Source organism: Vulpes lagopus, chromosome 2 (assembly GCF_018345385.1).
Source record: "Vulpes lagopus strain Blue_001 chromosome 2, ASM1834538v1, whole genome shotgun sequence".
In the NCBI taxonomy this organism is placed as follows: Eukaryota; Metazoa; Chordata; class Mammalia; order Carnivora; family Canidae; genus Vulpes; species Vulpes lagopus.
This window is the reverse complement of record NC_054825.1, coordinates 131,989,043-132,013,842: the sequence shown is the minus strand read 5'-3', so window position 1 is coordinate 132,013,842 and position 24,800 is coordinate 131,989,043. Positions and strand designations below refer to the sequence as shown.

The window sequence follows — 24,800 nt, the reverse complement described above, 5'->3', positions numbered from 1 at the left end:
GACTGTGGTATGGGGAGGGTCAGGGAGGAAAAGTCATGGCCAAGTCAAAGGAAGTGAGGTGGTGCCTACAAGAGACCTATTACATGATCTGGAGGTGAAATCAGAGATGAATTTTTTTTTTTGCTGAGACTTTTTTTTTTCCATAAACTTCATACGAAATAGTAAATTGCTTGTTGGAAGCTGCATTAATATGTCCAGTCAAGGACATAAAAGCACGCCAATTTACTATACTGTCATCTTAGAATCCAACTTAGTAGGTTGGTCATGTTGCATGAGAAGGTAGCACGTTCCAGGGTCATTCCACTGAAGCCTCCATTCTGCCAGATGTTAAAGGACAAGTCAGAGTGAAATTCTCATCTTCAGGCAGCAGAGGTTGCCTCTGGATGACTTAAATAGGAAGAGAAAGGTACTTGAATTCATGTTTCCTGATGGAAGACTGGAGAACACCTTGAGACAATGGTCAGGAGCCCAGGGTGAGGTAGATGACTAGAATCACAGCTAAAACCATGCCCTGGGGACCGCCTGGTAGGACACCACTGCCACCACCTGTAGATACTTATCACTTTCCTTGCACCCCCAATGGCTCTGAACTCTGAACCTTGTGCCCATCATAGCTCCCAGGAGTTTGCACTGCTTCTGCTTTTCCTCCATTTACTACAGAGTCCAAGTCCCAGGAGGCAGCAGCCCATTGGCCCTAAGGGCATGTGATGCCCTGGTTCCCACAAAGTGAGGCAGGGGGATTCTTTGCCTTTTACCTCCTGTGGAAAGAGGTAGGTTTTGCCTCTCTGCAAGATTCTCACACAGTTGGGGATTCCCTAAACAGAAGAAGCTACTTGAGATGTCTGCCAGCCAAAAAATGATAAATGACAACAGGATGCTACATAGGAAAAGGTTCCACAGTCAATTAATTTTGGAAAATGCCAGGTTTAACAGATTTCTTTACTATAGGGGTTTTCATATGATTGCATGCATGGTGAATCTCCAGGAGGGATTACAGGATCCCCTCCCTCTTTATCATCCTATTCGAGTGCTCCACAGAAAACATTGCATGAAGCACTACTTTAAAGCAACTAGCAAAACTATTTTTTCTCACACTTAACCTCAGCAAACCAGTCTCTTCACTGACACATGCCTATGTTCCTAGGCATGCGAATTCGAGTTACAGTTTTGAAAATTTTCAGGCTGTACTGCTACCTCACGGTTAGGTTAGTTTTCGTGATGAAGGTAAGATTACTCTTCTATGTTAGCAGCACCCACCAGGGCTTTCCCTTCTCGGGTATGCATGCTTGGTTTGATCCTCTAGCCGTATTACGGCTGTGCACTTTTCCTTACTGCAGCATCTCCATTTGTTCTTGGCACATTGTCCAACTTGCTCGAAGCAGTTAATGTAGCTTTAGAAACTGTCTAAGAGAGTAGCTTATGTCTGAGAGACCCTGGCTCTACATATAGCAGACGGAGAAGCTGCCAAGATTAAAATTCTCTGATAACTCAAAACAAATGTCCTGCTTATTTTTATGGTGCAACAATGTAAGAGCATGTAATGCAACAACCAAACAGGGAATGACCTTTCATCCATAGTCAGCATAGGAAATTGCTCCTATCTGTATTCACCGATGATGTCTAAACTTTAGGTCAGAGTCGTATTTTATTTGAAGATTGGTAAGCTGAAGACCCTATCTTCCCATGCAAATCTCAGCCTTAGCTCTCTAGGCAGCGAAGGTAAATATAAATAATATGATTGACCTAAATCAGTCCTGAAGTTGGGCTTTTTAAAAATGGCATTATTTAATATTTCTTTTTTCAAACTTTCACACTTAGGACTTTCTTATTATCCTTCAACTTTTACAAAATAAAAATCTAGCATTATGAGGTAGAGCCACTCATTAAAAAAATATCTTTTTGAGGGCCCAAGTGTGGCTCAGTCTATTAAGCTTTGGATTCTGGGTTTCAGCTCAGGTCATGATCTCAGGATCCTAGGATCGAGCCCACACTGGTTCCATGCTTAGTGAGAATCTGCTTGTACCTCTTCCTATCCCTCTCCTTCTCCCCTCTGCCTGTTCATTCTCTCTCTCTCTTTCTCTCTCTCTCTCTCTCTCTCTCCTTCTAATAAATAAATAAAATCTTCAAAAAATCAAAATAAAAATATCTTTTTGGATCCTATTATGTGGAAGGCCTGTGCTAGATGGAGGGGGTAAACTCGTGAATAAGACCTTTTTCATGCCTTTAATAGCTTATGCTTAAATTGTGAATTTGCTTATTTAAAAGACTTTTCAGGCCAACTATAATCCAAGCATTGTGGTGACAGCTCAGGTAAAGCAGTGAACAAGAAAATAAAGGTTTCTATTCTTTGGAACATAGATGTAGTGGGGGACACTGACATTAAATCACATAGCGCGTAATTATTTATTGAATCATGCTTGCGATCGGAGCCACAAGGGATTAGACCAGAATGCTGTGAGGATGTGGTAGAGCATGTCCTGTCAGGAAGTGGCCTGTGAGCTGTGCTCTAGAGGATGGACAGGAATAAATGTGATGGAGACATGGAAAGGGGATGAGAGAAGAAATAAGAGTTTTGGAGCAGAAGAGCCTTTTGCTGGTCGCAGAGGAAGGGTGTCCTGACTAGGCAGGGCCTTGGAAACCATGGGAGAATTTTGGTCTTCATACTAAGCGCAATGGGAAGGCACAGAGCAGGTTTCCTCAGGGGAGAGATGTACTCAGATATGACCTTTAGAAAGGTCATACTGGCCTTGAATGTTGCAAGGGCAGTAAAGGAGGCAGAAACACCAGTTGGGAGGTTAGTCCACTAATTCCAGTGGGAAGTGCTGGGAGGTTGAATTAGAATAGATATGGAAGGATGATGGTAAGAGGTATATAGCTACAAGAGACATAAAAGAGTCCAAGGCAGGAGAACTGGATACTTAATTGGATGTGGGAGTTATTTAGGAGAAAGTCAAGTAAATTAGCAATTATAATATGCTGTGCTAAATGCTCTAAGAGATTTTAGGGGCATCTGGCCAGCAAAGGTACATGCAAAGAAAACCACAAAGGAACTCAGGTCATATATAGTTTATTTGAAAACACTGGATATAAATACTGAAAAGTTAGCTCAGAGTCAGGGCACTAACTGCCAGTCATCACATGAGTGATTGAGGCACTATGGTTTGTAGGTATTCTCAGTCAGTTGTGGATAAAGCTAGCCAGGGAAGGCTTCATGCAATTGATGGCACCAGCTAGAGCCTTGGGCAAAGGAAGGAAGAAGGGCAATCCTGTAGAGAGAACACATGGAGGAGGGTGAGGAGGAAGAAAGAATAGACATAACACATTTAGGGAGTACCAAGCAGACCGGTTGTATTAAAATGGGGGCTTGGAAGGGAAAGGTTTGGAAAATATGATTGGAAGTTAGGTTGGGAGCAGCAGTGTTGTTGCAGAATTCTATAAAAAATTTTAAGTGTTAATTTACACCTGGATTATTATGAATAAGCTGAAAATTTCACATACTAGGAAAAACTCAAGTTCCAGGTCTCCTTGGGCCTTTGCTACAGTGAAATATCCTCCCCCCATCCCTGGCTTTATTGAGATGTAATTGACATACAGCATCATGAGTAAGTTTACTGGGCACAACATGTTGATCTGGAAATTATATATCAGGAAATGATCAGCTAACACACTCATCAAGTCACAGAATTACCGTTTCCTTTTTGTAGTGAGAACATTAAAAATTCACTCTTAGCAACTTTCAAATAAATGGTACCCATTGAGTATTCTTGGCTGCCTTGTCAAATATTAGTTGACTATATATGCAACATCTTATTTCTGGGATCCTGATTCTGTTCCATATATCTATTTGTTTATTTTTATGCCACTATCATACTGTTTTGATTACTGTAGCTGTGCTTGTGAATTCAGTTTGCTTATATTTTGTTGAGAATTTTTGTGTCTATATCCATCAAGGATATTGGCCTTAAGTTCCTTTTTCCTTGTCGTGTTCTTAACTGGCTTTGATATTAGAGTAATACTAGTCCTGCAGAATGTGTTTAGGAGTATTCCCTCCTCTTTGATTTTTTTGGAAGATTTTGAGACAGATTCATTTAAATTCTTCCTTAAATGTTTGATAGAATTCACCAGTAAAACCATCTGGCCTTGGGCTTTTCTTTGCTGGGAAGTTTTCTATTATCAATTCAATCTCTTTACTCACTATTGGTTCATTCAGATTTTTAAAAAAAATTATTTCTGATTCAGTCTTGCTAGGTTGTATATTTTTTAGGAATTTATCCATTTCTTCTAGGATATCCAAGATGGTGGTGGATAATTGTTCATAGTAGTCTCATGATCCCTTGTATTTCTGTCGGATCAGTTGTAGTGTCTACTTTTCATTTCTGGTTTTATTTTATTTAGATCTTTCTTTTTTTTTTCTTAATCTAGCTAAAGTTTTGTCAATTTTGTTTACCTTTTTAAAAATTTTTATTTTTTTAATTTAAATTCAATTTGCCAACATATAGTACATCATTATATTCTGATGTTATCATTTAAAAAAAAAACCAGTTTTCAATTTTATTTGAAATGACACACCCTCAAGAAGTCATCCTTGGCCATCAGTCCCCAAACAGCCTTTCCTTCTATTATTTTATTCTTATATATCAGATGCTCCTGTGTATTTCCCTCCCATTGTTAACCACAATGTGCCAATATCCACTTGTTTACCATCTGCCTTGTCCACTAGGATGCAAGCTCCACATGTGGGGATTTTGTGTGTTGCCCCTCTGTATCCTTGACCCTTAGAGTGGTGTCCAGTTGAGGCACAGTACAGACTTGGTTGCAAAGTGGGTATTGTGTGGGCAGGAGTACAGAGTTTAGATTCAAAATGAAGGCAGATCCTGGTATATTCATTCAAGGAAAATAGGACTCCCTTTGGGTTTGCCAGACAATTTCAGAGCTCTGTTCAAAAACAAACACATGGAAAACAACACACTAGTCTTTTTATAGCCTTTGAAAGTTTGAAACCCCCTTATTGAGACTCCTTTTGGAATCAAGTTATGCAAATATTTGGGATGTTCAAAGTGTGAACACTTAAAATGCTTAAAATACTTTTCTAATTAAGCATTTTGTGAGATGTCTTTATTTTCATGGTCAACTTTTCCACTTATCTTTTAGTTAATATCTTAAATAACTCTTCCATTTGACTTTCTAATGAAAGTATTGCTAGTTGACTCTAAAATTGGATTTTACTGAACACTGTAAATAGGAGGAAATTACATCCTGGTCTGCAAGATCAGGAGGAAACATGAGGCTGCTTTCACCTATAATTGCAGCTTTCCATTGTTTTAGGATGGAAGGTTCCTGGTTACTCCGCTCTTAGGCATGGATCATCTCTGCGGTCCTCTGAAGAGAAAGGGTGAGTTCTACTTTCAAGACTGGATGAAAGTAATCCTGCCACACGACTGAGGGTTGTTTGAATGTCCAAATATCTTTTGAGACCTGAACTCAGGATCCCTGAGATCAAGACCTGAGCCAAGATCAAGAATCAGATGCCCAACCAACTGAGCCACCCAGGTGCCCCCAGTTGGAGCCTCCACATATCTTGTGAGTGCTGCAGAGATAAAAATTCTTGTTGAGCAGTAGATACTACAGAGCCCATCAGCTTATTGATAAAGCCTATGGACTATTGAGTCAGACTTCCTGGGTTTCAATCTTATCTCTTCTGTTTGCTAGCAAGGTGACAGCAAATTACTCAACCTCTCTGTGCCTTGATTTCTTCAACTGAGAAAGGGGGATGCTGATTATTGTACCTATTTCAGTATACTGTGTTGTGAGAAATAAATGAAATAATATGCATTAAGCCTTTAAAAAGTGTCTGTTTTCTTTTCCTTTATTCATTTGTTTTGTTTCTTAAATTCCACATGAGTGAAATCATATGATATTTGTCTTTCTCTGATGACTTTTTTTAGCATTATACTCTTTATATCACTATATTGTACGCTTGAAGCTAATTTAACACTGTTAACTATACTGTAATTAAAATTTCTTAAAGGGTCTGGCACATAATAAATGGTTAATAAATGTTATCAATTATTTTGTACACTGAGTATATGGGGATCTTTGTCCCTACACAAACCTTTTAACTGAGCCTTTCAACCATTAAAACTCATGTTTTGACAAGCAGCATTCAGATTTTACCCAGTTCCCGTTGGCCTGCCCACTTCTTTTTTGTCTCCACTGAACTGGTTGTTTGACACCCCCTCAATGGGCTTCCATGGCCTGCTCTTAACTGCTAATTTTTCTTGACTGACTTTCTTGCCCATGACCTTGAATGGTCTTTGGGGAATGTTACTTTTTATATCACAGGTAAGAGGCACTGTACTTCTATATCTTCCTTGGCCCTGATTAGTGAGGAGTGATGATGGAGGACCCTTGTCCTCTGCCTACAATGAGCTTTCATCAGTTCCCAGATCTTTAGTATTGAGCATAAATAAAATGATGGTAGCACCATATGTTAGGGTGGGCCACGACATGGACTTATCTAGAAGAGGACCCCCAGCCATCCAGGTGATTATCAAGAGGAACAAAGGGGACTAGGTTTGTTTTTCAACATAGCCCCTTATGGTCTTAGCATGCTTCTCTCTCTTCCTGCCTCACCATTCATGGTGTCTGGGGAATGGCCTTGTCTGGGGTAGACCCATTGGATTCTTTTACATAATCAGAATCAGATGTGAATATAGACTTTTTTCTTTTGGTCAAACATATAGCAAATGACCCCATAATCATTCAGTGCTACATGAATCTAGAAAATAAGCAGGCATTTCCTGATACACCAGAGGATAATTTATCTGGCCTTCACAGTTATTCAGTCCTTTGCTGTTGGGATGGTCTTCATTGCTTTCAGTTATTTCCAAGCATCTTCATTCTGTCTTGTGGTTCCATTTAAAACTTCACATTTTCCCAGGAGACTAACCCTCCATTGATCATTTTGGTTGTCAGTAGCTGGGATGAAGCATCGCTGGTGATAAACTAACACAGCTGAAGGTCCCAGGAAATTTTTCACATGGCATCTACTGCATCTAACAGCAGGCTGCTCTTCTTCTACCAACGTGACACCCTGTGTGGTGGTTGCACCGTGAATGAAGGATTGCTGAGACATCTGAGTTTCCTCGGAAATGTTGCTGCTTAATCCACACGTGTAGTTAGAATTATGAGGACAAGGAGGGTGAGTTTCATCTACTCAGTCTCCACACAGCATGTTCAGATAATAAATTCCCGGCTCATTTTCTCATTCTGGCTCTGCAAAAACTCTTAACTTAAAAGCTGCCACTATCCTTTTAAAAATTCTCTGGCAGTCCTGGAAGCTAGGAAAGTTTTACTTTCAAGCAAGAATGTTGGTGTTTGTATCACTAAGTTCTTTATTTAATTACAATAACACATTGTTTAAATTAAGTTTCCTTTGGAAAAAGTAAGGGTTTAAGTGAAGAGGAAAACATTATGTCAAAGTAGACTAAGTTTTGAGAGACTGGAAACTCTATTTTTCCAAAAAAGAAAAATTCTGAAGTTTTTGTGGAATTCTCTTCCCCATGGTCAATTTGCCCACACTGAAGCCTTCAACTAAAACTGGTTCTCTGGCCCCTCACCTGAGTTAAGTCTAAGAGAGAAGTATTTTCATAAAGGCAAGCCAGGCCTCCAATCAGGGCTCTGGCAGGCCTTCTAGGTGCTTGAGAGTTGAGTGTTTAACTTTAAAATCAGACAGTGTCAGTTTCCTTCTTTAAAGATGCCAGTTTCAGATGGATGTATTAAGCATATTTTCACAGTCTGGAAGATGTGTAGTAGTTAGCTGCAGACCATCAAATGATGGACAAAACTGACCAGAATTCAGGAAGTGGTGGTTATAAGTACATGTGGCTAGCTAGATTCTGTCCTTTCTGCTTCCCTCCCTCTCCCCTTCCTTTTCGCCCCCCTTCCCCTCCTTCTCTCCTTTCTTCCTTGGCAAGTCAGAAGTCTTTCTCAGAATGGGAGGGGTTGGCAGACTGGCTAGTAGATCTGGGAAGTAGAAGAAAAAGCAACTTACATGTCAGTTCTACCTCAATAAAACAAAAAGCAAAGAAGAAACACTTTCTTTTACTCTCAGAATACTTCTGACACCAAATGTGTGGGTTTTGTCACACCAAGCAATTTTCCAATTCTTGGTAGACACCAGTGGGGAGTCTTGTAATTTAGCTCAGTGCTGTCATTAACTGCCTGGGGTGAGCACAGGCCACAGGGGCTAAAGCTTAGTTCCACATGACTGCCCAGACTCCAGATGTCAACTGTCAATTTTAGATTGTCACATGTACTTCTGACCAACTGGTTCTAAATCAGGGGTCCCCTCTTTGAATTTGCTAATTTGTTAGGACTTCTCACAAGACTCAGAGGAACACTTATTTATATTTATCTGAAAGTATGTGACAAAGGATACAGGTGAACAGCTGGATGAAGAAGTATATGGAGCATGGTATGGGGAGGGGGTGAGGAGCTTTCATGCTCTCTCCAGATGTCACCCTCCCAGTGATTCCATGTGGTCACCAACCTAAGCTCTCTGAAATCCAGAGTTTAGGGATTTTCTAATGGAGGCTTTGTGATGTCAGCATGATTGATTATTAACTCAATCTCCAGCTCCATTCTGCTCCCAGGAGGATGGGGTAGAACTGGAAGTTCCAAGCTTCTAATCATGTTTGGTGTTTCTGGTGACCAGTCCTCCTCCAGCCCCCATCCAGGAGCCCCCCAGAGTCACCTCATTAGAAAAAGAGACACTCCTATCTCTCAGGAAATTACAAAGGTGTCACAGTAACACCAAAGAGCTAAACTTTATCTTACAATTCTCTTTGTCCCAGGGCACCTGGATGGCTCAGTCAGTTAAGTGTCTGCCTTTGGCTCAGGTCATGATCCCAAGGTCTTGAGATCGAGGCAAAAGTCAGGTTCCCTGATCAGTGAGGAGTCTGCTTCTCCCTCATTCTCTGCTCCTTCGCCTGCTTGTATGTATACTCCCTTTCACACTCTCATTCATAAATAAATAAATAAATAAAATCTTAAAAATAAAACAAACCGCCCTCAATTCTCTTTGTCCCAAGCAGGTCAATAGAAATGTGTGACAGTTGTCCTCAAAGTTTGGGTCAAACCGAGGCTTGATTTATTAAGGTCCTGCAGTAGCTACCTGAGCAGGTGGCTTAAGCCAGGCCCATGAGTTCTAGGTTCAGAACTGGGTAAAGCCCCCCTGCTTTTCATGGATCAGCCTTGCTTCATTTAGGAAGGCCGGGCAGGGGATCCCTGGGTGGCGCAGCGGTTTGGTGCCTGCCTTTGGCCCAGGGCGCGATCCTGGAGACCCAGGATGGAATCCCACATCGGGCTCCCGGTGCATGGAGCCTGCTTCTCCCTCTGCCTATGTCTCTGCCTTTCTCTCTCTCTCTCTGTGACTATCATAAAAAAAATTAAAAAAAAAAAAAAAAAAAAAAAAGGAAGGCCGGGCAGGCTGGGCAGCTGAACCAAACAATTGCCACAGAATTCATCTTTCTTTCTTTTTTTTTTTTTTAAATTCATCTTTCTTACTGCTTTCCTTATAGGATAACTATTTAGAATTTACTGAGTGATCACATCAGATTTTACAGTTTGCCTGTGTGCCAGCTGTCCTGGGTGATCTTTTAGTCCGGAATATTCAACAAATCTTTACAGACTGCATGTGTGGGAAGGCTTCCCTGGAGCTTTGGATGGCAAAGAGATGAGGTAGGAAATGAAGCATGCCCCAAAACAGCTTCTAAGCTTGTATAGGGTGAACCATTGCTCCAAGGTGAGGGATGAGTGGCAGGTGCTGTAAGAGAAGAACGGAGAAAAGATTGCAGCATGTGAATGGAGAGCAAGGAAAAATTGATTTTAGTTGGAAGAGTCCGGAGAAAAGTCCTTTAAAATTAAAAGATGGTAGTTAAAGCCAGCCTCATGCACCAGGTAGGATGTGGGCTGGATGTGGGACGATGAGTCAGGCGGGAAGTGCCAGGCTTGGAGACACAGGAGAGTCAGAAATGAGAGCGGACTATCTGGTTGGACTGGTGCAGAGAGAAACAATGGGTTGGGGAGGGATTTGGGGGCAGATGGGGCTGGGCCTCAGCTGTCAGGTGAAGGAATTGCAACCAAGTGAACACCAGGAAAATAATTTGGGTAACTTCAGGCAGCCTGGGAAAGGGGATTCACACTGAGTTGTGTGGGTTTGTGTTCCTCAGCAAAATCTGTCATCTTCATCTTGTGAGCATCCAAAGATGCCCCCTTAGGTACTGTTTTGTTGCAACTGTCTTCTTATTATATTGGGCCAAACTCCTCTCTGGGCGCAGACAAACCCTTCTCCTCTAGTTCTGTGACTGTCATGTTTGCCATCGTATTTAAGGAATAACAGCTCTCAGTGGCTGAGAGTCTGTCACCTGCCAGGTACCTTGGTGAGTCTGTTACATGTCTTGTTTCTTTTAATTCTCTTGAAAACCTAAGACGGGAAATATTTCCCCTACTTTTCAGACAAAGAAACTGAGTCCCAGTGTGGTTCCATAAGTACTAAGACCACCTGGCTTTGAAGCAGCAGAAGAATGATCTGCTTCTCCTTCCTCTTTATTCATTCTCCTACCCAAGTGCCTGGTGTCTGTAGTGTTGACAAACAATGCCAGCTGACAATGGGTGTGCTCGACACATCACACTCACGAACCCGCGCCCCCCCCCACACCATAGAAATGACATAAGGGAAGAAACCGTCTTTAAGATCCATTCAATTGGCCCACAGTCACAAACTCAGGATCCCAGCATGTGGTTTTAACTACTCTGTTAATGTCAATTATTGGGCCTATTAGTGTAGGGACTAGGATCTAGGATGGTGCCAGGTAGATAGGAGCCCCTTATGTAAATGTTTTTGAATATACTTTTGAATGTTTTAATGAAATTAAGCAAACAAATGAGTGGATGGTATAAAGAATGAATGAATCATGTGTATGACACCAAGCCTTTAGTTCTCGATTTTCTCATGTACATCATGCTAGAACTTTGGTGTGCCTCTCCCAAGAGAATGGATGGTATGACCTGGCCATGACTGTGTGGTCCAGACAGGCGGGCACCCCACAGATGTGGAATTGGGGTCAACTGCTGAACACCATACTTCTCAGTCAACTGGGCTTCGTCTGAAGAATTGAACATTCTTTACCATGTCCTAGTGCTGAACTAGGTATGTAGCCTAACAGTAATAATTCAGTTAAGATTAATATGTAAAAATCATGAATCTGTTGGAACATTTTGGTGGTTTCATTTTTAACTAAACTTACTTCTTTGTTATGATCATGGAAATTTGTAAAAAATGACTTATTTTTTTAGAAAAGTTTTCAATTTGTAGAAAATCTGCAAAGACAGTACAGAGACTTTCTACATAGCCCTCGGCCAGATCCCCCTACTGTCAACAGCTTACATCTCTGTAGTACATCAGCATAACTAAGGAAACAACGTGGGTCAAGACTTTGACAACTAGACTCCACACTTTACTCAGATTTCACTAGTTTTCCCCCAATGTCTTTTTTCAAATCCAAGATCCCATTCAGGATACCATACTATATTTAGCTGTCATGTCTCCTTAGGCTCCTCTGGCCTGTGTTGGTTTCTTGGACTTTCTCAGTTATTCATGACCTTGACAACATTGAGGACTACTGGTCAAGTGTCTCCTAGAATGCTCCTGAATTTGGATTTGTCTGATTTTCTTATTGTCAGCCTGGGGTTACAAGTTTTGGGAGGAATACAACAGAGATGAAGTACCATTCTTGTTACATCATATGAAGACTATCACTAAATTTTTAAAAGATTTTATTTATTTATTTATTTATTTGAGAGGGAGCAAGGAGGCAGGTGGTGGGAAGGAGAGGGAGAGAGAGAGGATCTAAGCTGAGTGTGGAGCCTGACACGGGGCCCAGCCCCAGGATCCTGAGATCATGTCCTGAGCCAAAACAAAGAATTGGATGCTTAACGGACTGAGCCACTCAGATGCCCCAAGACTACCACTAAATATTTTAAAGCTAAATTTTTAGTTCTACTTTTGATGTCTGTAGTTCCACATTCTTTCCTTTATGGTTTTCCTGACAGGCTTGCTGATTCCCTTGCAGAGAACAAGCTTTCCTGCTGGCTCACTGGGTCCTAGCTACGTCTTAATAGCAAAGCATTTTGCAAGGGGTTCTGCTGGTCCCGTTTTGCCTAGTTTGGATAAGATAATCTCGGCTTACTAGTCAGGTAATTTTCTCCTGGTTGGGATGTAGAGCACTTTTTTCAAGACTGCTGTTGGAAAAATGGAGGCATTTTTAGTTCTTAATGATGTAGCTGTCACTCACAAAAAACACTAAGCATCTTGATAGGGTACATGAAACTGAGCTTACAAAGGAAAGCCATAGGAAAAAATATAAATGTGTGTCTACAACCATGTTTTTCATAGGTGGATGACCAATTCCATGTTTGCTTGTTTTTTGTTTGTTTTGTTGTTGTTGTTTTTTAGAATATAAAACTATTGATGAAGATGATCTCCAAATAGTCCTTGTTTGGAGGCATCCAATGTCCCCTGAGTGCAAAAATCGGCCTCTCTTACTGGCTTGTCCTCACTCAAGCTTCTCCATCTCTTTTCCTGGGAGCATCCAGCAAAGCTACAGCCATTTATGAGGAACCTACATCCATTATCTCCATTGAAAACTACTTTGCTGTTGGGTTTCTACCATGTTTTATCCATACTTGTTAAACATAAAAGGGTTATACATTTCAGGAAAGCCAGCAAGGCTTGGACACAGAGAAAGCATGAAAGCAATTTCAGAATGGCAACAATCCTCATTGCCCTTCAGGAGGCCAAAGGGAACAGATTTGTCCTGTAGTTTGTCTTGCTGAATTTTATTTTGTTTATTTTATTTATTATTTTTGGTGTAGGTCTCTCTGCACTCTTAGGCAGAACAGCACTCCTGCACGGCAAGATGATAGCATCAGACTGTTTATTGTCAATCTTGGCTGAAGGTGGAGATGTTTTGGCTCAGTTAATAATAAACCATTCTTTAACCTATTTTTAATTTTAGTCCAGAAGTAATAGGAAAATATAACAACTTTTTAAATATGCTTTTAGAGAGAGAGGAAGAGAGAGGGCTAATTTGAGGTAGATGTTTCTAGGTAAGTCCTAGGCCAGGTTTAAGATACTGCCATGAAAATGTCCTGTTCCCCTTTCCCCTCATAACCCCTGCCTTGACTTTCACCATTTACTCCCTCGTCTTCTCGATCCCTTTCCTTGGTGTAGATCCCGCCTGATTCAGGGACATGCTTTATTAGCTGACATCTACGTCTTCCTCTTGAAGGTCAGGCCTTAGGGTGACGGATCCCCCATCTCCTCCTGCCTGGCTATCCCTGATGGAGCTTCAAAGATTTCGAGCTTTAGCATTAACCCAACCTCCTTCCAAAGTAAGAACTGTATGCTCTGATTCCTGGAAATGCTGGTGAACAGACTGCGTGCAGGGAGATGGGCCTGTGGAAGGAAGCCAATCCCTCCAAACACCTGACCCCAGCCAAGCAGGGCCTCTGTGGCTGCCTGTGCCTGGAGCAGCCGGGGGTTTAGGGGTAGTGGCAGGTTTCTGCCAATGGGCTCATCTACTTCTGAAGGATGGAGCCACACAAAACCCTTGGGTTCTTTAAATCTTATGAACCAGGTAACGACAGGCACTGTTTCGAGTCTCTGTGTCAAACTAGCAGTTTGCACGTGCAGGTGGTAGTGCCAAGGTGCGGGAAGAGGCAGTTCTGGCAGCAGAGGATAGAGGAGCTGCAGCGGCCTGGCGCTCGCATCTGGAAGGGGTTTCGTGTGTGCATGTCCATGAGCGCCCATGCCGGGGGGGGGGCACCCCCACCCCGTGGATGTCTGTGTGCATCAGAGCAGGTAGCACATGGTGGGCTTCCAGAGCCTCAAGGAAGATGAGGCGGTGGAGTCCACCTTTAAGAAGTTGGTTGAGGACATGGAACCTTCCGAGTAGCCGGCTGTGGAGGGGTGCTCTGTGCCGGGGTCCAGAGGTGCCCAAAGGGAACAACAGGCAGAAGCACCGAGCAGAGGGTGATAGGTGCTGCAACCGTGGAGGCCTAGACTACCGTGTCAAGGAGTGCCAGCTGCCACCCCAGCCCAAGAAGGGCCACTTATGCCAGAGTAGCAGCCCTATGGTGACCTCATGTCCACTGAAGGCCCAGTGGGGGACTGGCTCACAGGGAAAGCCAGCCTGCTTCCAAAAGGAGGAAGAAGAGGAGGTCCATAGTCCTGCTCTTGCGGGCCCAGAATTGACCTATAGAGGGAGGGGACTATCCTTTTGTGATCAGGAAGTTTTGAAGAGCAGGTATCAGTGGACAGAGTGGAGGCAGTGGGGACAGGATGGGTAGGGGGCAACTGGCTCTGCCACATCTCAGGCGGTGGCCCCTGGCATGACCCCATCTTCCCTCTTGGCAGGGGAGAGGGGAGAGGTGAGGCAAGTGAACTCTGGCCATGCTCTATCCAGGTTACTGGGCCGGACAGCATGAACCACTGCACTCTATGGGGAGGGACTCTCTCAGGGGGTAAGGCAGGGTTTTTCCACATCTTGTCTCATAACCCGCTCTTGGGATAGGGTGCTGAGGACCATCCCAAGAAGTGGGTTGTGACTGTAGGCACAGAGGTTGTTGGGGGAACAGCTGCAGACCTGCTGCCCCTAAGCTTACTCCCACCCAACTCTGGGCTAATAGAATTTTCTGTATTTGCTCCCTTGGACAACTGCACCATAGGCCCCATTTTCTCCAGGATGCCAACTGTTCTAGCTGTGTGCGAATGATGCATCTTGTGTATTTTAACTTTGTTTTTGAAAACAAATATTCTGGTTTTGTATGTTTGTGTATTTTGTGTTACAGAATTAGGGTTGGTTCAGAGAAGTTAAATAACTTGTCCAAAGTTATACAGCTAGAAAGAGTTGGGGCCAGGTTTCAAATTAGTTTGATCTGAGTTTTGAGCCTTTCTTAATAACTCTGCTATATGAAGTTAAACCAAAAAACTCTCATGTCCACGTGCTGAGGGATGTGAGTACAGACATGTATTTACTGTGTGTGTGCGTACAAGTGCACGTATATATCTTTGTGTTCATGTATGTGTGTATGTGTATATGTGCTTTGCTTGTGTATGAAAATGTCTTTGCCCATGTGTGTGTTGATGTGTGCTGCATGTTCACACACACATATGCACTTGCCTGCATGTGGGTACACACATGTTTTGTCAACATATGTGTTTTGTGTGTTTATGTATGTTTGTGTATGACTGTGTATGCATGAATGCACGTGTGTGTGATTTTATAGCACAATGAAAATAGAACTGGGAAACCATCTTGGTAAAAATCAAAGCTTGATGTTTAAGTCATGTGTACACATTTGTAATAGAAAACAGCTCTAGAACATGCTAAGTTATAGTCCCAATTAAATGGTTGGGCATCCCAGAGCAGAGCCAGGGCAGTGAGGCATGCTGTGGAGGAGCTGTGCCCACTTCTGACACTCATACACCACTTCATATGGTTCTGAATCCTGAGTACTTGGGCTACATTTTTCTAGGTTAGGCTGATTTTCTTATTTTGGGACACTATGCATTTCTTGAGTTAATTCAAGTGCACCGTTTGAAGTTTATTTTGATTTTTTTCTCTCTTTTTAAGTTTAGACAAATGCACCCTTATCCAGGACCATCCTGGAAAACGCAGCCAGGCCTTGAGAAACCATGGTAAAGCTATAAGAGGTCACAATAGAGTAGAGGCCTCATGATTCCACTGTGGGTTCAAGAAATGTCAAGTCAAAATCTAAGAATGTGAAGCAGAAATCTAAGAATACTCTTCACTTTCTTAAGCCAGTAGAATGCAATTATAACATGACAACTGCACGGGTTCATATAGGTCCTCATGTGCATGTGTGTGGATCATGGGTTCTTCAATACTTTATATTTATGAAGCCAAGACACCATGCTGGGTGTTGGGGCATACATATCAGTTAGGAACCTCATGACTGCAAGGTACAAATTATTAGGACAAAGTATTAGTTGGGTAACAAGATTGGGTAGTGTTTGGAGCAGAGGACCCGAACAGGGGTGGGATTTGATCACTGGCATGGTTTAGAATTGTTGGCGCATAGTGGTAATAAAAAGCAGATGGACTTTTAGTTGTTTTTATTACTTTTTTTAAATTCCCTGCAGACCACACATTCCCTGACTGCCTACAACCAGGGCAGACTGCTCCCCCTACTTGGTACACCACTGCAAAACACCCAGCTAAACAATGAGAAAAAATTCTGTTTCTTATGAAATAAAGTCTGGAGTCAGATGGTTTCAGGGCTGCTTTGGCAGCTTAATGATATCAACAAGGATCTAGAGTCTTTCTATTTCTATCCAAGCTAAGTCACCACCCTTGCCTCTAATGGCCCAGGATGGCATTGGTTGGAGATAAAACAATGTCCAGCCCCAGAAGTGTTTCCTCCCAATGTGGGAGGACAAATGAGGAGGGAACACTTTTCCAGGAAACCACTCCAGAAAACTTTGCCACAGATCCCATTGGCCAGGATTAGTCACATGGCCATGAACTAGTTCAAGTGTTGGCAAATCTGGACAGCCACCGGATCATGTTTAGCCCACAAGATAAGATGGCTTTTACATTTTTAAATAGTTGAAAAATGAAAGGCAAAATAATATTTTATAACATGAAAATTAAATGTAATTCTAATTTCAGTGCCCATAAATAAAAATGTTATTAGAATATAGCCATATCCAGTTGTTTATGTGTTGACTAGGGCTGCTTTCACACTATAGTGGCAGAGATCACTGTACAGAGACCAAATGTTCTGCAAAGCTGAAAATAATTTCTGGTCTTTAATGGAAAGTGTTTGCTAACCCCTGACGTAGCTGAATAGATGGCTGGGTTTTCTGGCATTTTCAGCCTCTATGATATGCAGCCTGGAGAAGTTTAGGTGACTTAACTAAGGCCACTAAGCAAGTATCACAGAATCTAAGGACAGATATGTTTGGTTTCTCACTTCTTCGCCTGTGTTGTCCATCAACTGGATCTTGAACCATGAGATGAACGCATTCTGTTGGGCAGCCTGAGCAAAGCATAGAGTTTAGAAGATACATGAGAGGGCAGAGTCTGATGCAGCTGGAAGAAGACATACTGCAGGAGGTTAGATGAGGGCCAGACTGGGGCGGGGTGGAGGGCTTTGAGAGATGAACTAAAAGGAAGAACTTTAGTCTTTTGAAGTGGAAGGCTGCTGAGGACATGAGCAGTCTTCCAAGATGACAGCTCTGATGAAGATGTGACAGATGGAACAAATGTGCGGTACAATAGAGTGGATATTCAATAGTGGTTAGTCCCTCCGTCTAACACCATGATTGCAAAGGGATCCCTTCAACCAGCCAGCCCAGAGAGATGCAATGTGGCAAAATGGGCTGGAAGGTGAGTCTTGTTTGGCTTCACTGATTTTTTTTTAATCTAGTAAACCATTAAACTTAAAACTGCCTGTAAAAATAAGGATCACCGGCATGTCTCAAATAAATAGGAACATCTGGCAGCTGGTTCCACATTTCCACATGACAAAAACTGGTTAGAGTGGAGTTGGGACTGATGTTTCTATATTCTCCATGATCTTTATCCATGTTTATTAGTCCCTTGACATTGAGGTCAAGTATGAGTTGCTGTATCAGTTAGGGTAACATTAGATGCTGTAGCAAATAAACTCTGACATAACCAGTGACTCAATAACATATAGAAGTATATCATGCTACCCATGTAACAATCCAATGTGGGTGTCTCTGGGACTGGATGGGCTTCCTTCATACAATCAATCTTTCAGGGACTCAGGCTTCTATCTCCCTGCTTAGCCATATGAACCTTGGAGTCCTATGCATGCAACTGGTCGATGGGGAAAAGGGCGTAGAAAAAGATCAGATTTCACAATGATCAGAAATAACATATGATAAGTGCTTATGGCAATTGGATTTTTGACCTCTGGCCTAAGCTAATACATTGATTTGGAACAATAATTTCATGTATATAAAAGGGTCTAGTTGGAGTTGCTTTGATGATTTTTTACTGTTGCCTGGTCACTATGTCTGCATATTGACCACTTCAGCTTTTCTACCTGCTGCTTCTTGGTTAGATACTGGATTTTATTTTTTATTTTATTTTATTATTTTTTTGTTATTTTTGGGTGTGTAATAGACTACTTCAAAGCTTCATGGCATAACAACACCCGATCATTTTGTTACACTCAGTGATTCTGTGGTTCAGGAATTTGAGCAAGCAAAGCAAAGCAAAGATGACTTGACATTGCTCCTCAGTGACTGGGGACTCAACTGGGAAGGCTTGAAAATCTGGAGGTCTCCTCAAATGGCTGGAAGGTAGAATCATCTAAAAGTTCTTTCACTTACATATGTGAAGCCCAGGTTATTTGAGACTGTCAATTGGGGTGCTATACTATTTGACAGTTCAAATAGGGGACTGACTCATGTGGCATGGGCTTCCTCACAGCATGGCAGCCTCAAGCTAGAATTCTTACATGGTGGCTCAGAACTCCAAGAGCAAGTACTTTTATCAAACAAGGCAGGAGTTCCATAATATTGTATAACTTAACTTTGGAAATCACACAGCATCATTTCTATAGTATGCTGCTGACCAAACGGTCATTAGCCAATCTTAATTCAAGATTGATGGGGAGAAGGTAAAAGAAGCAAGAACAAAAACTTGAGGCCATGTTTTAAAACTGAGACAGAGTGGCACATTAATAGATATCCTTGGACAGGCAGCATAAAACAGGCCAATCAACTAAAGGAGTCAAGTTTTGTCAAAAGTTCAAAATATCTCTAACTTGTGGTTTCTGTAATCATGTGTCATTAGCCTGGGGAGATAAAGTGAATGAGAGCAATTCTAATTGCTCAAAACCATGACATATGCTCCACATCCCAGGTAATCTATTTAAAAGTCTAGATTTCTTCCTTTGAATTTTAATGTGTTTGACTTTGAGTCAGTATGGAATCCTCCCTCTCCTGACACGTGGCTTCTGTCTGAAACAGCTCTCAAAATGTATCTAAGGCTTCAAGCCTGGCTACAGATCAACTAGGCCTTCTTAGATAGGATTTAAAATTCTGGATATACTGGATCTAGGACAGGGTCCTCATCCTGGGTCCACAGATAATATTTAAGGTGTTCATGAACTTTTTTTTTTTTGGTGTTCATGATCTTAAATGGGAACAATTAAATGTTTGTTTTCACTAATGTCAACCCCCAATACAGAATTTCCCTCAATTATGAATCTAGGCAACAAACCCCATTAATATTAGCTATATCCTATGACTCTGAACTTTGCCAGCATAATAAATCAATGATTCTCTCATGTATTATTATAGTTGTTTCAGTTATCTTGAAATATTGTTTATGTTCATCATTACTTTGAAATTATGAGTTATTAAAAGAAATAGGTTGTACATGATCAGTCTTCCTATCTACAGACACACGTCCAAAAAAGCTGGACAGTTATCTAGGCAACTCTGCCTCCCAATGTGGGTCAGCCACTAGCCCATGACATCCTTCCTTTTCACCCTGTGACTAGTCACATACACTGCTTAGCATTCTTCTCTTTTTTTTTTTTAAATTTTTATTTATTTATGATAGTCACAGAGAGAGAGAGAGAGGCAGAGACACAGGCAGAGGGAGAAGCAGGCTCCATGAACCGGGAGCCTGACGTGGGATTTGATCCCGGGTCTCCAGGATCGCGCCCTGGGCCAAAGGCAGGCGCCAAACCACTGCGCCACCCAGGGATCCCAGCATTCTTCTCTAACCACAGTTGTTAAATAATCAAAACATGGGAGGAGGTAACATTTTGCAAAACTAGACAGTTCAAATGTACATTCGTAACACTCCATAAGGGGGTGCACCTGTTCTTCCTGGAATTCTGGAGGTTACCATGGGTGAGGATTCTGGTGAGGTTGATGGAGGAGGAACAGAGTGTGGACACAGACACCAGAGACTGATTCAAGCCTGGGTAACACTGATTTGGAAGTCTGGGGCTTTAGCCTTATGGACAGGGCCATGTTGTGAAAGGTGGAGGCTTCACAAAATTATTATTTTGGGAGTAGGTGACTTATGAACATGGCATAAAATTTTAAAGATCCAAAATGGAATTAGTGAAAGTCACTCACCGTACTCCTGCCCCTCAGCTACCCACGTTAGGGGTAGGTAGCGTTAGGGAAGAATTCCCTAGTGACAGCAACTGCTATCAGGTTTAGGGGCGTAACTCTCTTATCTATTAAATTTGTATACACAATCAACACATACACATTACACACTACCGTGCCTCCACTATGGCAAGAGCTTCTTAGTTTTTAAATATCATGAAAAAAATGCCTTATATTATAAAAAATCAATTACAATATAAAAATCGCCTCGATGGTTCTCCTTGAGGAAAATTATTTGAACTATTTGTTTTTTAGTGCTTCAGATGTCCAGTTCTGTATTTTAAATAAGATGTATGTATCTCTGTTTCTTGACTCACCCACTTTGAATAGGATCTAGTCTTCTCTACTATGAAATGTTTCAGCCAAATCAGCCTACATTAACGAGTGTAAGCCCTCTCTTTGCATTTTTAAAATTAGTTATTCTTTTTTTGGTTATTTTCCATTCTTCTTTTGGTTATTTTTATAACTTTAACAATTGTTGCTTTTATAGTGTCAGTATTAATAACATTTGTTTTCTGTTCTATAGATATGATTAATTATTCCATGCATCATCCATATGTCCTTCTGAGTATTAACAATGATCAAAATCAGTACTATTTCATTATGTAAACATTCTTTATTTCCAAACTAATTATTGTGATTGACCTCTGGGAGAAGGAAATAGAATATAAACTATTGCCACCCAAAGCAATATTAATAACAGCTATGTATGGAACTAGTATATATATATATAATTAGTATAACTATATACATAACTAGTATGTATGGAACACCACAAATCCCAATTTATTTATTTTTAGAATGTGAATTTTTTGAGATATAACTGATATATAACATTGTATAACTTTAAGGTGTACATGTGTTGATTTTGTGCACTTATATATTACAGTATGATTACCATTGTAGTGCTAGCTAACATCTCTATCATATTATGCAATTAAACAACATCCCCAATTCCCCCTATCCTCTGCCCCTGGTAACTCTCTGTTTTTATGAGTTTGGCTTTTTTAGATTCCACATGTAAGTTACATCACACTGTACGGTGTCACTTATAAGCGGAATCTACCGATCCTACTTTAAAAATGAGCACACAGAGGGGCAGAGTATTAAGAAACTTGCCCAAAGGCCACAGAGTGTTAAAGAGAGGAGGATGGACAGGATTTGAAACTAGGAAATACAATTCGAAAGCCCATAGTCTTAACCACTACACTGGTCTTGCCTTTCTAAGCAATAAAAGCAAATGGATTCTCTTGCTTTGCAGTCCATCAATTTCCTGTCTCCTAAAATTCCTTGTGGCAAAGCATATATGGAAACGGTTGAAGTAAAATGTAAGAGTAACCTTTGTACCTTTCCCATAACCATCATCCATCCCAAAGGAAACTAATGTTAACACTTTGGTGAATAGCTTTCCAGTCCTTTTTCCGTGTAACTTAATGAGTTCACATGTTCTGTATTTTAACAATTGACTTGCTTTTTTGATTTGGAGATCTTCCCATATCAGCATATAAAAATCTACTACATTCTTTTAAAAATAGCAGTAAAACATTTCTTTATAAGGGTATGCCATAATATATGTAATTACTCCCTTATTGATGAATGTTTGAATTGTTTCCAGTGTTCACTCTTACAAACAAAGCAGCCTAGAATAACCTAATCCTGTTTTTTGAGCATGTATGTGTTTTTCTCTAGGATAGGTTTATAGCAAAGAAACTGCTGTGTCAGGCACATTTAAAATTGTGATGACTCTGCTAAATTGTTTCTCCCTATACACAACAGGCTTTCAAATTTATTTCTTCCACATTGAAGAAGAATGCTTGATTCTTTATAGCATCTTCAACATTTAAAATCATCCCCCACCTTTCTTTTTTTGTCAAGCAAATGGGCAAAAATTTTGGTATCTGATTGTTCATGTGCATTTCTTTTATTATAAATAAGGTTCACCATCTTCTTATTGACATTTCACCATCTGTTTGTTGATATTTGTAATTCTTCTTCTGCAAATTGCCTGTTCATAACTCTTGCTTGTTTAACTATGGAGATACCGGCCTCACAGATTTTTAGGAAATCTATATATTTGGGATGATAATCTTTTATTTAGTACATTGTATATATTTTCCTAAAATGTGTTACGTGTTTTGGGGGTTTATTTTTGGTCACACAGAATTTTAAATTTTTAAGTACTCAAATCTGTCACTCTAATGTAGGATGTCTCCATTAGCATCTCAAGCCCAAAATGTCTAAAATTACCTTTCCCACTGTTCTCCCATTACCTTCTTCTCTTGATCTTGCATCCATTCATTTCTTCAACAAGTGTTGCAAGGCCTATGGGACACTTGAGTTTTGTTTTTGTTTCTCTTTTTATCACAAGGGTGGGGGTGGCTGACAAACTTCATGGGCAATGATTTTGTAATTTTTTTTTTTTTAAAGCAAGGGAGTTCAAAGAGATCTTTTAAAATGCAATTATCATGCACTCCACTTAGAAGCAGAAAACAGTAGATTGTGGGGATTGTCTCTTTCCAAGTTCCTGCACTGAAACATCGCAAATTACTAAGTGTGTTGCCTCAGGACAGACTTCTCAACTCTGATGTTGTCAAACTTTATTTGGCTCTCTTTAGCTCACTAATCTCCAAACCAGATCTCTTTTCAGCCCACCAAGACCCCGTTTTTTTGTTTTGTTTTGTTTTTTATTGTGAGCACAACAGGACTGGGAAGTATACCGAAAGAACAGTGCAACCTTCCACATGAACCCAGGGCAGGTGCTCCCTCACTGTGGTTGAAAAGGTTCCTGAGTCTTCCCCATGCTGGGTGGGGTTGGGAGGCAAACCCAGGGGAAACTATCAGTTTGAAAAATGGGGTCTCTTTCTTTCCTTCTTGGGATTTTTCTCCGTGCTTCCTCCTCTTCCTGGTCCTCCCATTGGTCCTGTCAAGGAAGGAAGCATATTGCTTCATATTCATTCTTTGTCCTCCCCCAACTCCCATGGATGTCCTTTGGGGAGCTCACAACAACTTCTCATTGCAGACAACTTGACAATATGGAAACTGGGTTGACTCAAACCTGTGAATTTCCTTTTCTGAAACCTTAAGATGCCATGGGGTCCCCCAGCTGATTTCATAAATTTGGTGTCACATTGTAAATCAAGCAGCTGCAGAGTGTCCGGAACATCTGCTTGGTTCTGCTATTCTCTTTACGACAAAAGGAAACTAACTCTAAAGAGATCAGTGAGATGTGTATATTGACAGTAAGTGCCTGTATGGATCAGAAATACCAGGATCTTTTGCTTCTTAAAAATAACACACACACACACACACACACACACACACACACAGAGCTTCATGGAACTCTTCCTAAAGGATCAAGTAGTACAATAAGCAAGTGAATAAGCAGTAGTACCTTGGAGGTTATTGGAAATCTCTATCTTTAGTAACTTATTTATTTATTTAAAAAAGATTCTATCTACTTATTTGTTTGTTTGTTTATTTGAGAGAGGCAGAGAGCGAGCAGAGTAGGAGCAGAGGGAGAGAGACAAGCCAACTCTGTGCTGAGCACAATGCCCAGCACAGGGCTCGATCTCAACACCCCAAGATCATAACCTGAGCTGAAATCAAGATTTGGACATTTATCTATTTATTTATTTTTAAAGATTTTATTTATTTATTCATGAGAGTCACAGAGGGAGAAGCAGGCTCTATGCAGGGAGCCCGACGTAGGACTCGGTCCTGGGTCTCTAGGATCAGGGCCTGGGCTGAAGGCAGCGCTAAACCACTAGGCCACCAAGGCTGCCCCAAGATCTGGGCATTTAAATGACTGAACCACCCAGGCACCCCACATCTTTAGTAATTTAAAGATGTTGGAGGCAGGAATGGAAAATACATAGCAAAAGAGGGAGCAAGACAGGAACTGTTATCTGTAACTACTATGGCATGGGAGGCCATTTTCTTTAACAAAATTACATTTATTTTCCCTTCTTATAGACCACTGTATCAGGTTAGGCTATGCTGCTGTGACATACACTGCCTTCCCTTAATTTCTTGACTTAACACCACAAAGGTTTGTTTATGGTTCACCCAAGCTTGATTGGGGTCAGGTGACCCGACTGAGCAATTGACCTCCATGCATGGGGAAGAGAAATGGAGTGCCAGAAAGTTGCCCACAGCCCTTAGGGGTCAATTATGTAAGGCACATATATTGTTTCTTCTCACTGCCAGAACTAGCCACATCGCCACACCTACTGCAAACATGTAGAAGAATCCATGGATGTTCGGCATGTAGTAAATGTCTCAGATACCCCAAGCTATATTTGACAGATATAATAAAGGTAATATTTTCTTGTTTTTGCTTAATTTTTAACTTTCAACTTAGCAACTGTCCCTTTCACTCTCTATCTCCTTTCTTTTTCACTCCTACAACCAATAACCATATTAGGATGTTAAAAATTATTCTTAAAAAGGGGAGCCTGGGTGGTTCAGTTGGTTAAATGTCCAATTCTTGATTTCAGCTCAGGTCATGATCTCAGGGCTGTGAGGTCAATCCCTGCATTGAGCTCTC

General features: G+C 41.1%; 1 pseudogene; it reads left to right on the top strand.

Annotated features, from left to right (window-relative positions):
* The first annotated feature begins 1,146 nt into the window (after positions 1–1,146).
* Positions 1,147–14,684, top strand: LOC121478237 (annotated as a pseudogene).
* The last annotated feature ends 10,116 nt before the right edge of the window (positions 14,685–24,800 follow it).